Raw genomic sequence first — 15,532 nt, 5'->3', positions numbered from 1 at the left:
GTTTTTCTGTCCGTTACTCCTGGGGGTTTATAGCAGTGTTGAGATAGAAGGAGCTTAGGGTTGAACACACAGGAAGAGAAAGTGTCCAAATGATCCCGGGACCACATCGTCCAGATTAAAAAAAAAAAAATTATGTCAGATAGATGAAAAAATGTTTCCTTTCTATTATTTTGAGAAAATGGTTTGTTGACCATGTATATATGGCCATATCATATATACCTTAAAAGCTATTCTGTCCAAGTAGTAACTGAATTTTGCTAAAAAAAAAAAAAAAAAAAAAGTCTGTAGCCTTTGTAGGCACTTTCAACTGATTGTAGTGGATCAGTGTCTTTGGAGGCTGTATACAAGGAGTGTTTTAGTCTGTGATTCTCCATCTCAAAGGCCACATGTTACTCTTCCTCAAAATTTATCATTCTTTTGGATTTTTCCATGTTAATGAAAAGACTTTAAAATGTTAGACAAAGACTTACACCTTCTTTAAAACTATTTTAGTTACATGAATGTAATTTTCAGGTTTTCCTTTTGTTCATGTACTCAATGTCGATATAGTGAATGCCTTCTAAAGGGATACCCTCTATTGGGTATGAAGTCATCAATGACCTACCCTCATGGAATGTACAGTCCACTGAGTTGGGGCAACAGATAATCAATATATCACTGAAAGTTGCTGAGCTATAGAAGAAAAAGGGGTGCTATAAAAATAATATCAAGGGATACTCTCATTTAGATTGCAAGGTCAGGAAAGGCCTCTCTGTTCGTCTGTCCATCTATCCATCCATCTATCCATCCATCCATGTATCCATGTATGTATCCATGTATCTGTGTGTGTATCCATCCATCTATCCACCACCCATCCATGTATCTGTCTGTCCATCCATAATCTGTCCAACAGATAATGCTCAGATGCATCTCTAACAAGTGACATTTAAGCTAATCTCTGAAGGATGAGTAGGAGAGAGCCTGGAAAATAAGTAGGAGATCAGCTGCAGAAGAGGAAACAACTCTGAGGTAGAAAAGAGCTTTGCACATAGAAGGAATGGAAACAGGCCAGTGTGCTCAGGCTCATTGAGGATTGGTGAGAGATGATGGTGGGGAGCGAGGGAGGCAGGGACCAGGGGCTGAAATATAGACCTTATATGTTTGTGCTCTTAGTCTCAGAGCTCAGTAAGGAATGGTGACTGTTTAGTCACTTCCCTCATAGAAGGGCAGTTTGGGAAAGAAAATATGAAAAGAGTGCTGAATGCCAGCCTCTCCCTCCTGATTTGAGATATACCCTGAAGCAAGATATGACCCCTACCCACTACAGAACAGTATTTTCCAAACATAAGAAATGCACCAAAAGCTTTGGAAGCAAAACACACATTTATCCAGACCCGTCTCCCATGGTGGTTTCAATAGTTTTGATTTAATTTGAGTATATAATTATTGTATATGTGTAGTTAAATATGTAAACTATAAAATAAGTCATGCCTCTCTATACTTTTAGTTTATTTACAACATAAAACCAACATAGATTAAAAACAAGTAATATTGAAATTAACCTGAATTTAATGTGACAGATGATGTTTTGATGAAATGGAGTCGTTGCTTGCATTTTAAAAAGTTACAGCACTGCCCACGGAGGCACAGCCTCCCGGATTCAGCGTGTGCTAATGCCTTGAGGACTCCTTTCTGTGTACCGTGAGCCGGCACCACTTGGATGTTGCCTGGTGGAGATACATCATCTAAATACTAGGTCTAAAAATTAAAGTAGAAAGACTCAGTGCCAAAGTCAGACTGAAACCAAATCACAGTCCATGGAGGTGGGAAATCTAGAGAGACTCGCCGAACCCCTTATGATACATGGGTGAACCCCCAAGGGTGCGGAGACTTGTATTTGGAAAACAATCCTAAATAGGGCAGTGAGTTATTCCCAGAGACCTCCTAGAGGAAAAAAGGGCACCGATGCCTTCTCACATAGAGCCATGGGGACAGGATAAATTGTTTCGTCTAACATTGTAAAAGGGGACCCTTGGAATCGAAGGGTCAAGAGGGATCATTAAGATTTGAGTGTAAGGAGTGACCAGCTTGGGTGTGGTCACAAGTCCCTGTGGGTCCTGCTTATGGGACTTAGGACACAGGATTAGAAAGAGGCCACGGAGAGATCCAATGACTGGTGCATCATGGGGGATTTAAAGGTCTAGCTCCCTTGCCTCAACTGGAACAACTCCAAAAGGTCTTCTAGCTACAGAGCAAGCTGTACAATCAGCTTCTTGGCAATTGCACGGCAGTTCTGACTTCTGCTTCACCCAGCTCTCCTCACTTCCCTGCAGGTGCTGTTCCGGGGAACATTTGCCAATAAATTTTTTATAGGCAAATCTCAAAGTCTGTTTCCTGGGGGAACATTAGCTCCAACAGGGCTCCTAGATCTCTCTTGCTCTGGGGTTGAGGGTTGAAGTATGGAGGAAACCTGAGCTGAGTTCTGACCTGATAGAGATTAGAATTACGAGCTGGCAGGCTGCCTGTGGGTTGCTGCCTGCCTGTACGTGGCGTGGTGAGAGGTAAGGCTTTGGGTGCATGTCACAAAGCAAGGATGGAAGATGTGGCTAAATTTCAGAGGACCAGTTGGAGCCAAGACTGAGTCAGCATTGGTGGGGAGGGGCGGGTGGGCACACGCTGACCGCTGACCATGCTCGACCATGCTGGAAGGACCGGCCACAAGCGACTTCAGAAATCAACCCTTCAGCATATGCAGAAGGGCCAGAGGTCAAGTCCCAAAGATCCAGCTGGACAAGACACCTCGGGGAGGCCAGTGAGGACCAGAGGCTGGTGGTGAAACCAGATGGCCCTTTCTTGACCTCGGGTGAATACTAAGCCCACCAGAAAATTCGATTCATTCTCTGCCCTTCCTCCCACCAGCAGAGGGAGGGAGAAGGTAAACTGAATATTTACCCCAAAGCGCTCTGTGTTATATCGGAGGTGGCTGAGTTACCATGAAAAGAAGAAAAGTCATAGTTTTTCCACCATCAGTGGGAACGGGTCCAGAAATATGCAACTGAAACAAGCGAGGAAGGACAAACACAAATCAGTTAGGGCAAAAAAAAAGCCACGTATATGATATGTGTTTATCGCTTTCTTAACACACACCAAGAACCAGGCCTTGCTCTAAGTGCTTTTATTTAGCAGTTTTGTAGCTGACGGACTTTTCTGGGGAAAACTAGCCAAGCTGCCCTCTGATAGTGCACTTTAAATACGACCTTGGTTCCTGAAAAGGTGTTTCCCCAGCAGGCAGCCCAAAACACCTGAACCTGGAACACAGCTTTGTCATTTGAAGAGCAGACAGGCAGGTTGGAGATGAACCACAGCGGATCCAAAGGAAATGTGCTGTAGAGAGGTTAACGCTGTGTCCTGACATGGAAACAAGGCTCCCATTCTCAGCCTGTTAACCTCGCTGTGCCTATGCATCGTGTTCTCACTTAATTCTCACAACACCCCTCTGAGGGGGTCACCGTCAGCACCCTAATTTTAGAGAGGAGACGGAGGCTTAAAAAGGTCTGAGGCTGAGCAGGGATCGAAACCTCCAGAGCCCCGCAGGCTGCCTGTGCAAACCCACAGCCTCCCCGACACTTTCTGCTTCCGTGTACGTTACAAATTGGATGCGTGTCAGGGCCCGTGAAATCTGAAGAGTCACTTTAGCCAAGTTAGAGACGTCAAGTATTGCCAAGTGCAGATGACCGGGCGGTGAGTACAAACATGGAAGGATATGGGGCCACGGTGGAAGATCGGTGATGAGCAGGGGTTAGTGGGAAAGTCAGAACCACTCTCGTTTGGTGGATCATGTAATGCACGTGGCAATTAGTTATTTACGCGTCTAAGGTCTTCATTTAGAAAATCTGTATATAGTTACTTTCCGGGAGCTGGTCACCTGTGCCCTGTATCTTTGTATCCTTAATAGGACTTTCTGTGGCTTGTCACTGTGTCCCTTTCACGTCACAAAAGAGGAGTGTCTTAGTAAGGAAGAGTGAAGGGACTGAGGCAGGTGAAAAATCCTCAAGTGTGCTACCGTGTTCTCCCGAAAATAAGACCTAACTGGAAAATAAGCCCTAGCATGATTTTTCAGGAGGACATCCCTTGAACATAAGCTCTAATGTGTCTTTTGGAGCAAAAATTCATATAAGACCGGGTCTTATTTTCGGGGAAACACGGTAGTACCATTTGGGCACGCCTAACACTCAGCAGTGGGAGACTCAACATTTGCCCAAGTTTCAGGTTGTTTTCCTCCCTCTTTATCCACGTTTTCTTAGCATGGTAATAGTGGGAGGCTGAGAGCACATATTTAAAATACCGGACTATAGAACTGACAGCTTTTAATGCCACACAGCAACTAGATCGGAGAATACTTACGAACTTCTCATTTTAACTCTCCCCCTGACAGACTCTATTTGTATCCCTGGTTGCAGCCTTGCAGACTTGGAGGGGGTGGTGAAAGATGAACGGGCAGTGCTCAGCCACAAGGGGAGAAAAACGTCATCCAGCCCCCAGAATAGCAACAGCAATAAATATGGTCACGGATCTCTTCTGCTGAGGCCGAAACGACAGACAGGGTCACATGTGTGGCACCCAACAGGCCTCCTGGCTCCCGGGCTGGCTCAGGGGTTTGGAGGAAACACGCACAAAAGTTGACGCTGACGGAGAGGACACACTTGATTTCGGAGCTGTGACTTAGCACGCAAAGAGGGGGGCCCAGGACCCACCGTACAGCCAGGGGGGCTCTGCACCCTTCTGGCCACCGGGGAGCATGTCCTAAATCCGCTTTTGGGACAGCTGGCTCAGGGCTTGTGAGAGCTGAGCTGAGAACTACCCTGCACGTCTGCCTGAGAACCTGCTGTTATCTGCAGCTGCTGCAGCCGTCAAGGCACATGGCGATCGAACCAGGAAGGTGAAAACGAGGGCTCCCTGCGGTCATCAGTTATTTAAACAGGGCCCGTGGATTTCAGCGACTTCATGGGACGGAATCAGCCCCTTTGTTCCGGGAGTTCTGGAGGAAGGGGCATCTCCCTCCCTTCAAAACTCCGCAAGTCCCCTTTGCAGACCAAGCCACTAGACGCTAGCCATGTTGGGATTCCTGCTGCTTCATCGCCATCTGTCCCTTTTCCTATATATATCAATGTCATCTCGTATGTGGCCAAGTGTCTGGGTGGTTGTGGTTTTACCATCTTTACATTCTGACAATGGGATTGGCAGCTCTGGGCTTTTACATTTGTATAACTTGCACACAGCATTAGTCTTTCAGCTGAGAAGTTTTTAAGCTAGTGGTACGAATATATGTCCCTGATTTTTCCCCTGTGTTTTGGAAACCCAAGCATCACCTGAGTTGGACCAGTTTACCTTTTTTTTGTTAAACATCCCTACTCGGAAAAACACAGGATTTCTTATAAAGCCAAGCTCCTTCTCTCTACGATCTGTGTGGATCACTGGTCTCTCCAACCAGTCCCCAGGGTGACGCAGGAAATCACTATAAAGAGATTCATGGTGGCCACACGTCACCCATGCCTCTTGTGTAGCTTTAACAGGCACTGATTCAATTCCACCCTTTCATCTGTTGCAGTTACATGCTTGGGACTGAAATTCTTTTTTTTTTTTTTTTTTTTTTTTATGAACCACAATATTTGAAAAAAATGGAGTATGTAGACTATTAAAGCAAAGGTTGCTTTAGACTTTGGTAGCTCAATGTAAAATTCAGCACCGTCTTCTATTGTCACGATGACCCTACCTTCTTTAAGGGCTCACTAAGACCAACAAGACAAAGGAAGTAGGTTTTCCTAGCTGTCATGTTTCTTCTCTCAGTGTCTGCTGTGACGATGGGCAGTTAAGAAAAAAGCCGTGCGAGTATGTAGAAGTCAATGCCAACGGAACATAGATGCCTCTTGGTGCCCAGAATCTTATCTTGTCCTATTTATAGATCCACAAAGCGAAATCTTCCTTAGAGCGACCCTTGGCAACATGGACGTTTTCTTTCTTTAAAGCTCATGTCTCTGAGTTTTTACACCATTTTTTCTCATGGAGCCAGAGACAATCCCGGCGTAAATTAACTTTTCCACTTATTATTTATGACTAGAAGAACACAAAAGCAAGGGCATTGGAAAAATAAATTCCAACGTATAATTAAAGATTCTATTTTGAATTGCAAAGATAAGCACCACATGATCTTAATTCCTTGGAAAGATTCCTTTAAAGATAAAAAGAGAGTGATGAAACAAGGCGTCCGAGAAAACTCCCTGAATCATTTACTGGGAAATAGGAAGAAAAAGTCAGCTTCCACGGAGAGAATGGCATTCTGCAGTTATGATAAAAGAATGAACTGCACATTTAAGTTAGGAAGAAAGCACTTAACTTTAGGAAATTTGTAACTGATAAAAAAAACTACAATTGCAGACTCAAGCCTTAAGTATACTGTATGGAATACGCTTTTTCTAAGATTGCGTCTAAATATTCTAGAGGCTTTCATAGCTGCAAATATTTATAAATAGACTTTTTTTTATAATGGTTACATTAATGAAAGAAATCTTAGTGATATTCAAACACCAGTAGAGACACTGGGAAGGGCCTCCTCTTTTCCCGTCTTCCTTTCATAGGATAAGTGGTATTTGCATGATATTAACACAATCACCCGAGATTCTTTTAGTGATCTACTCCAGTGGGTATAATACGAAGTTCAGAAATGAACCTGTACGGATGTATGATTACTAGCTAAGTATTTTAGCATTTGTTGTTCTTTAACTGAGAAATATGAAATTACCACCTAAGACTGATTATTTCATATGTATTTTGAAGTAGGAATGGCTAAAAGTCACATGAAATCATTAGCACTGTCATACCAAAGTTCCAAAGTACAGCTCACCCAGCAACCAATATCGCACGAATAGTTAGCATTTATCCAGAGTGCTAAAAAATACTAGTTATTTTTACTGTTCTATCATTGTTGTCTATTATCATTTTTATATTCCCTGTGCTAAACATTGCATTAGATACTTTGTATTTTAAAAAATCACAATTAATCCTCAATAGAGTTGACCCCTGAACAACACCGGTGAACACCATGGGTCCACTTATGCTCGGTTTTTTTTTTTTTAATACATTCAGCCGTCCACGTCCACGGGTTTTGCATCTGCAGATTCAACCAATGGAGGGTGGAAAACGGCATTTTTGATCTGCAGCTGAAAATTTGCATCTGTGAGGGCAGAATGTATGTGCTGTTCTGTGCCATGTGTGATGGGGTACTTAAGCATTTGTGAATTTTGGTATTTGGTGGGGGGTGTCCTGGAACCAATCCCACCAAGGGACAGCAGTAGTTAAGTTTTGGGGGAGTCAAAAGTTATATGTGGATTTTTGGTTGTGTATGGGGGAGTCAGCGCCCCTAACCCTCATGTTGTCCAAGGGTCAACTGTATATCCCAGGGAAGGTGGTATGATTCTTTTAACCAGTTTATAGGTGAGAAAGCTATGTTAACAGCTGGTCACAGTGTAGCCAGGCTTTGAAACCAGTTCTGACTTCTGTTTTTCCTTTGAATATTTGGTAGACATTTGTAAGAGCAGTTTTAGGTTCACAGCCAAAGTTAGTGGAAGGTAGAGAGATTTTTCATCTCTCTCTACCCCACTCATGCACAGTCTCTGCTTTCATCAGAGTAGGACATTTGTTACAACTGATGAACCTACACTGACATACCATAGTCACCCAAAGTCTGTGGTTTAAAATAGAGCCCACTCTTGCGCATTCTGTGAGTTCTGACAAATGCACATGACATGTACCCACCGTTAGAGTATCGTACAAAGTAGCTTCACGCCCCTAAAATAGTCTGCACTCCCAGTACTCATCACCCCCTCCCCAAAACCCCTGGCGAGCACTGATCTTTTCACGGTCTCCGTAGCTTTGCCTTGTCTAGAATGCCCTACAGTTGGAGCCATAAAGCACTCAGCCCCTTCAGACTGGCTTCTTTCACTAAGTGACATGGATACACTTCTGACTTGAGAGTCTGAGCACTTGAGGCCTCCACGTGCTGGAGTGGAGGGTGATGCTAAGTTAGAGTGGGGAAGTTACACAGTGACGTCTAACCCCAGGCATCACACGCGTACATGAGAGGACCCCACGTCCTGAGTCATCGTGTCCAAATCCTTAATGGTAAAGTCAGGAAACGGAACAGGAGTCAGGCTGTGATGGAACTGATATGCAACAGAAGGCGGTAGAGTGGGATCCGGGCTGCAGCTAGTGGGGGGCCACGCGGAGCTGTGGGATGCAGCAGGGTGAGCACAGACCCGGAGCTAGAAGCCTGGTGTTTTGGGTCCCTCTCCCCCAATTATTAGCAGGGTCGTTAACTTCCTGTCTCAGGAAGTTGACTCCTTATTTCAGGAGCTAACACCTTATCTCCAAGAGGTGCTTAGTAGGAAAAGCCAATGAGTACCGTTTTTAAGGCACTTTGCAAACTTTTAGTAGGAAATTAGATGTTATCAGGGGACTATGGGTACAGATGTGTAGTAAGTGTTGGCTTAGTTTTAGGAGGATCTGCTCTCCATTCTGTTCCTCCCCATTACTTCTAGGAACGCTAAACAACCTTGGGCAAAAAAATCCCTGAAGCAAAACAATTAGTGACTTCAGGAATAGGTAACATTTGCATCTGATGAGCAAAATCCCAGCTGTTGGCTCCGTGGTTTTCCCTCACATACTGAGGCTGGATCTTTCTCTGGGAGGAGCAAAATCTAAAACCCGGTCTTTTGGAGTCAAGTCCCAGTTTTGACACTAACAGTGTGAGTTTGGGAAATTTCCTGACCTCTCTGTGCCTCCATGTTTTCATCTATAAAATGGGGATGATATTTCTTCCTGCCTTCAGGGATCGGGCAAGTGTTAAATACAATATATGACATGCATATAAAATCCTCAAAATATTTTCTGCCACCCAGTAAACACTCCAAACACTATTAGCAACTGTGTAGTGCAGGTCCATCTTTTTTGAACTGTTTATTGGTCCATATTCAAGTATTTACTGAAAGGTACACCATTCCTCACAGTAGAGATGGATGAGAGAGGGTGGAAAATATGTCAAGTCCTCTCCCAGAAATACAGCTCGATGTGAATTCTCTACTAAAAAATAAAGAATTGAGTGCATTATTAACATTAGTAGTCATTAGTCAAGAAACTAGAAAATTAATCAAATTATTGTTAGTCGGCAGGAACCTCGTAGCAAGAGCTTCCAGAATTTATTAATAAGTTGCACCTGGTATTAAATATGATTATTTGCTCTGGGATGCAAGAAAAGCAACAGGAAACATTTTAGAGTTTCAAAAGCAAGCCCGGGCTATTCTAAGCTTACTGAGGCTTTTGCTTAGAAACCCACTGGTGGAAATCTATATATTTTTTTGAGGGAAAAGTGAAGAGTCTTAGCATGTTGAGCCTGTAAACTCAAACTGGTAGTGAGGCACGATGGGGTTTTCCCAGGCTGTTTTATGGAAGTGATTCTAAATTATTTAACCTTTGCTTCCAGGTACTGTAGGTCTGCCGTTGAATTTCATACACTATTCTTCTCTACAAATTTGACCAGTGGGGCCACCTAGGGACTGAGAATTGGGATGGTTCATCAATTATACACTAAATTGGTAGTTCTCGAGCTTAATATGTATAAAAAAAACTGGCGCATGGGTTTCCATCAGTTAAGAAAGCTGGAGGGCTTTTAAAAACACCAATTGCTCAGCTCCACCTTCAGAGTCTTTGATTCACTAACATGTGCATTTCTGACCAGATTCCAGTTGATATTGGTCTGTTTGTCAGGGGACCACACTTTGAAAACCACTGTTATAAATCAAATACAGGGGTCAAGTTGATTGGCGCTCTGGTGAACTCACCAGAACCGTCACAATTCTTTTACCAAATCAATGGCCTTGCATGTGCCATCTTTTATCTCATTCAATTAGATAGTACTTAGAGTTTTTTAGACGCTTGAGAATATCAGAGAGTGGGAACTGTTCATATTTGAGATAAAAATTCTAAAAAATAATTTCTAAATAGCCCATTCTTTTTTTTTCTTAGGTGTACATATACCAATGACAAATCCTACACACAGTTCACATGGGTCATGGGTTGGGTCAGGGCAGGCAAACTAGCTTCTGGGTGCTTAGCACTAACGTGGCCGCCTGCAGGAAAAAGTGGGAAGTCTATTTTTTTATTTTTTTTTTTACATATGTATACATTATTTTTTCTAATTTTGGAAAATTTGATTTTTGCACTAGATAGCTTAATTAGTTAAATGTATTCTCCAGAGAATACTGCCATTTCTGTTTTCTAATTTGCCAAGGAAAAAAAAATAGCAGGGGATTGATTATTCTTTAAAAAATAGAGACCTCTTGTGGTCATTCAGAATAGTACTTTAAGAAACAAACCTAGAGTATTCCGATTTGTCAAAAGTTTTCAAGATCTCTGGTTTAGTTGATATACACTAAAAAAAAGTATATATATATATATATATATATATATATATATATATACATATGTATATACACACATATATATACGTATATATACATATACACACACACATATATATACATACATATATATATAGTGCCAAAAAATGTATGCACATTTAAAGAAGGGAAAAGTGTATTAAAATTGTAATACCCAATATATACTGATAACAAAAGATGAATACAAGTCATGTTTGACTTCTGCAATGACAAGAGGTGCTCAGAGTGGTTCCCATCAGCATCCAGACACTTCTGATGACAGTGAACTACTGCTTGAGCAACGTTGACCAAAGTGTCCTCTTGTACACACTTTTTTGGCACCCCCGGTATATATCTCCTAATACCTATCAAAGTAGATAAGATCCGTAATTGGACTTTTGGACTTTATATAATGGCAACTTTTATAAATCTATGTGTCACTCAGCCATAACAATTCTATATGACAAATTAAAATTTGATTGAAGTATAAGAGATAAAGAGAAGTGCACGAATCAAAATTGTCTAGCTCAAGGCATTTTCCCAAACTGGTTACATCTGTGTAACTAGCACATCTGGTAGGTTTTTATCATCATTTTAAAGGTAGGGTGACAGAGGGTCAGACAGGTTATGTGATCTGTTATTCATAACATCAATCAAACCTTTTTTAACTTCATTCACTCAGAAATATTTAAAAGAATAAAGAATTTAAATAACTTATTAATATGAAAGAGGGCCAATTTACAGAGCTGTAATCGTAGGCCCAGATTTATAAATATCAAATGTTGTCAAATGAAATTACCTTTACACATAGAATTTCTAGGGTGGTAGAATAAATAGGCTACAATTTATTATTATTATTTGTTGTTGTTGTTTGTCATTCTTTGCTGTTGCTGTTGTTGTTGTTGTTGGTGGCGTTTTACTCTTTTTCTCTATTAATTAATAAGTAGTTCTGCAACAAAAGAACAAGACAAACAAATGAGAAACAGAAACTCATAGACACAGACAATAGTTTAGTGGTTACCAGAGGGTAAGGGGGGTGGGGGGTGGGAGATGAGGGTAAGGGGGATCAAATATATGGTGATGGAAGGAGAACTGACTCTGGGTGGTGAACACACAATGGGATTTATAGATGATGTAATACAGAATTGTACACCTGAAATCTATGTAATTTACTAACAATTGTCACCCCAATAAATTTAATAAAATATATATATATAAAAAGTAGTTTTGGAGCAGCTTCATGTACCAAGCACTATTTGGGATTCCTGGGGATACTATAATAAAATGAATCCCATTGGGCCTTGACCTTAATAAGCTCTGAGGCTAATGCACAAGAAAGACATATAAACAGTAGTTTATAGTACAGTTTGTGCTCTAATAAAAATATATATCAATGAGGACTAGTTTCTAAGAAAGTGGCTATGTTTTCCCCAAAGTCTACCCCGAGCTGTGTAAAACCTCAAAGTCCACACGTTTCTCTCTTTGGTGTAAAGCTAGCATACTGTGGTAGAAAATAATACTTGACTAGTAGTCAGAAAACTCATGTTTGAGTTATTATAGCTCTTGCACTTATTAGCTCTAGGATTTTGGACCAGTCTCTCGGTCGCTAAATGTTGTTTTCCTCAACTATAAATTAGGGATGGCAGCTACCTCACAGGCTATCATGAGGGTCAAATGAGATTGTAAGAAAGTGACCTGTGGTGGTCACATGCAGAATTTCTACATTATGCATTTGATTATAGGGTATTATTAATATTGCACAGCAATGCAACAATCATTTCTGCAGTGTTTACTGGTGTATGATTTTGTTGCTGGAAAGATATGCTCGTGGACAGACAGACGTGGTGCATATCCACTTTCTTCTTACGTAGAGTGAAGAGAATGAAAATGCAATAAGGGAAGTGGGTATCTGAGAATGGAGGAGGAAGGAGGACGAAAGCTGGGTGGGACAGGAAAGGTACCAAAAGCAGACGAATATACAAACTCACTCATTCACAAATTTACCGAAGGTTCTCCTGATCATCATCATTAAAATACTTCACTAAACACCAAAAAAAAAATAAATAAATAAAAAATTCATACATTCAATAGTGTGCTGGTAAATGTTTACCAACCAACTCTCTGGAAAAAGAAACCACCACACGATAGATAGCACCAGGTGATTTCCACAGTGTAAATACATCCACCATGGCCAATTCCAAGCTACTAACACAACATCACTGAACAGCGAGCTAGGAAGAGATACACAGTAGCATATCCTTATATCTGATTTCCATCAAATGAACATAATAGAAGTAATCTCAAGAGTGTAGATAATAACAAACATAGCAAAATGATTAGGAAGTGATGAGTTTGGAGTATTTGCAAGCTCTATTTAAAAAAATTATTTAATGCAAATCACTTTTATTTAATTTTTAATGTTGGCTGTGGTCAACATCCAGCTTGCAAAATTCCTGAAAATGTAATGGTCAGCTCTCATGAGCCAGTGGTATGTTGGCAAGTGCACCAGTACGGTACTCGCGACGGTAAAGGCATCACCTCTTCTGGGAAGACACTGTCGTTAGGAGCCTTTCTCTATAGTTCTCTCTCTTTCTATTATAAGTGCCTAGATATCCAAGCAATTACCACACTGTGTTGTAATCTCATCTCGCTCCTTCCACACTTGAATTCCCTGAGGCCAGTGATGTACTTTTAACTCTTTCTCTTCTGTCTCTAGCACTGTTCCTGGAACAGGGTAAGTTCACCAAGTGCACACTGAAGAAATAAATGGACCTGGATCTGGTTCCTTTTCCCCAGGAGCCCACCATCTAACGTGATGCAGCACAAAGACACACCGCAGAACGAACACACACACACACACACACACACACACACTTCAGTAGATGCTCTGAATAACCATGTGAATGGAAAATAAGGTTTTCTTCTATTACCTACTCATGACTTTTTAGTGTGATGGAAAATAACAGGGATTACACATCAATGAAAACAGATGTAGCAGTTGGTTTCCTAAAACACCACTATGTTTCCTTACCTCATCTGTTCACTGATATTCTCTTGATGTTCAAATCTTTCAGTAGTAAAAGCAGCATATATTCACTATAGAAAAAAATCCAATATGTTGATACATAAATCAAAGCCATCTATGTTTACAAGGTTGAAGGATTAGTGAAGATAGGTTAAGATGACAGCACTTGGAAAGCACCAAATAACGGGCTTAAACAAGGTGCTTTGTTTCTTCTCTAAGTTAAAATTTGGAGGTGTGCAGACTCAGGTGGGTGTGTCGGTCCTGCTTCCCAGTGTTCTTGTGTGTGTTGCATGCCACTCAGTCGGCTCTGACTCCTGGTGACTCCTGTGAGTGAGTGAGGTCCACAGTGTCCTGTCCTTAGGGGCTCAATTTCCCTCCAGCTCAGGGCTTGCCCATCCCCAGGCTGTGGCCCCATCCCTCACGGTCAAGTTAGCATCCATCCTCCCGGAAGCGGGATGGAAGGTGGGATAAAGAAGAGGTACAGGGCCAGCTGTCTCTGTAAGGAAGCTGCATATAACTTGCCCTGTGACACATCCATTCCATTCCATTTGTGAGAACATAGCCACATGGCCACCTTTATCTGCAATGGAAACTGGGAAATGTAGTCTTGATTTTCAGCAGCCATGTGCTTAGCTAAAATATCTATTACCATTGAGGAAGGGGAAAATGGATTTTTAGGGCCAAGTGATGGAATTCACTGCAGTTATCTCTTAGTGAAATTGCAAATAGAAGAAATGATAGATTTAGAAGTTATGCCCATTTTCAAAGTATCTGATGCATATTGATAAGTTTCCCTTCAGAAGCTCTGTCCACATTTTCACTCCAGAGGACATACTCGTATATGAATACTTAATGTGAAACACCAAGACAGGGATCCACCAATTCATTCAATATGTACTGTCTGGCTTTGCTGCTGGGAAGACGTGATACAGTGCTCAGTGTTTGAAAGACCTGAACTTTATTGTTAGAACTCTTCCAGCTGCCAGTGACAGATGGCCTACCAAGAGGGTTGAGTTTCTTCAAATACTGAGGGGATTGAGTAAGTTAAGGAAAGGGAACTGTATAGTACATGTTGGAACCTGCAGCTGGAGAGTTAAAATGTTCTTCTGAAGAGGAATGGAGAGGGGGATTATGTAGGTAGTTGTAAAAATTGTGAGGCCTAAAGAGAGAAGAGCAATAAATTGTCCTCTTGACATGACTGGGGGCTTATCCATGCATGCTTTCAACAACAGATGTGCTGCAGGCAACGTCCCAAGTGCTCTATGCACAGTCTCTTACTGAATTCCCACCGCTGTCATATCTTTTTATAGATCCGTATTTTATGCATGATGAAATGAAGGCTCAAAAGAGGTCGTAAGGGGTGGAACGAGTATTTAAACCCCACTCGGTCTGATTTCAAAGTTTTGCTTTTCCCTTTCTATTCTGAAGCATGAACTGATAAAAAACAAATTTGGTAAGCATTTGAAATAACTTAAGGGTATAAAAAGGTATTACAAAGTATTTTTTAATTAAAAAGGTATTACAAAGTATTTTTTAATTAAGTATTTATTTATTGGGGCGACAATGGTAGATATTATAAAATCTTTAAAAGTTATTAAAAAAGTATAGAGAAAAACAAATGAAGCGTTGTAAGGGGGAGGACGGACCTTATGAGATTTTGTCTTTTAGAGGGCCTTTTTAACTTGAGTTGGATACCGCCTCTCTTTTTTCATGGGATGTTGTGTTCACTGTAAGACAGATCGGTCTTATCTCTATTTGGTTGTCTGTATATTTTGTTGTCTCTGCCACCAGACTTATATCTTGGGTACCAGGTATCACGTCTTACACATCTTTGTATTCCCAGGGCCCAGCATAAACTTGGAATATAGTAGGTGCTCAATAAATATTTGCTGAATGCATTATCCAAGAATTCATTTCATGGTGCTATTAATACATATTTACTGAAAGGGAATTTTATTATTTTACTACGAAGCCAAATTTTAAGAGGTGTACAATAGTAACTAGACTAGTGTAAAATTATTATCCTGACCATGGCTAT

This window comes from Rhinolophus sinicus, chromosome 7 (genome assembly GCF_057876585.1).
Source record: "Rhinolophus sinicus isolate RSI-liver-muscle chromosome 7, RSI-T2T, whole genome shotgun sequence".
NCBI classification, from domain to species: Eukaryota; Metazoa; Chordata; class Mammalia; order Chiroptera; family Rhinolophidae; genus Rhinolophus; species Rhinolophus sinicus.
The sequence above is the reverse complement of the archived record's forward strand: the minus strand, read 5'-3'. Positions refer to the sequence as shown.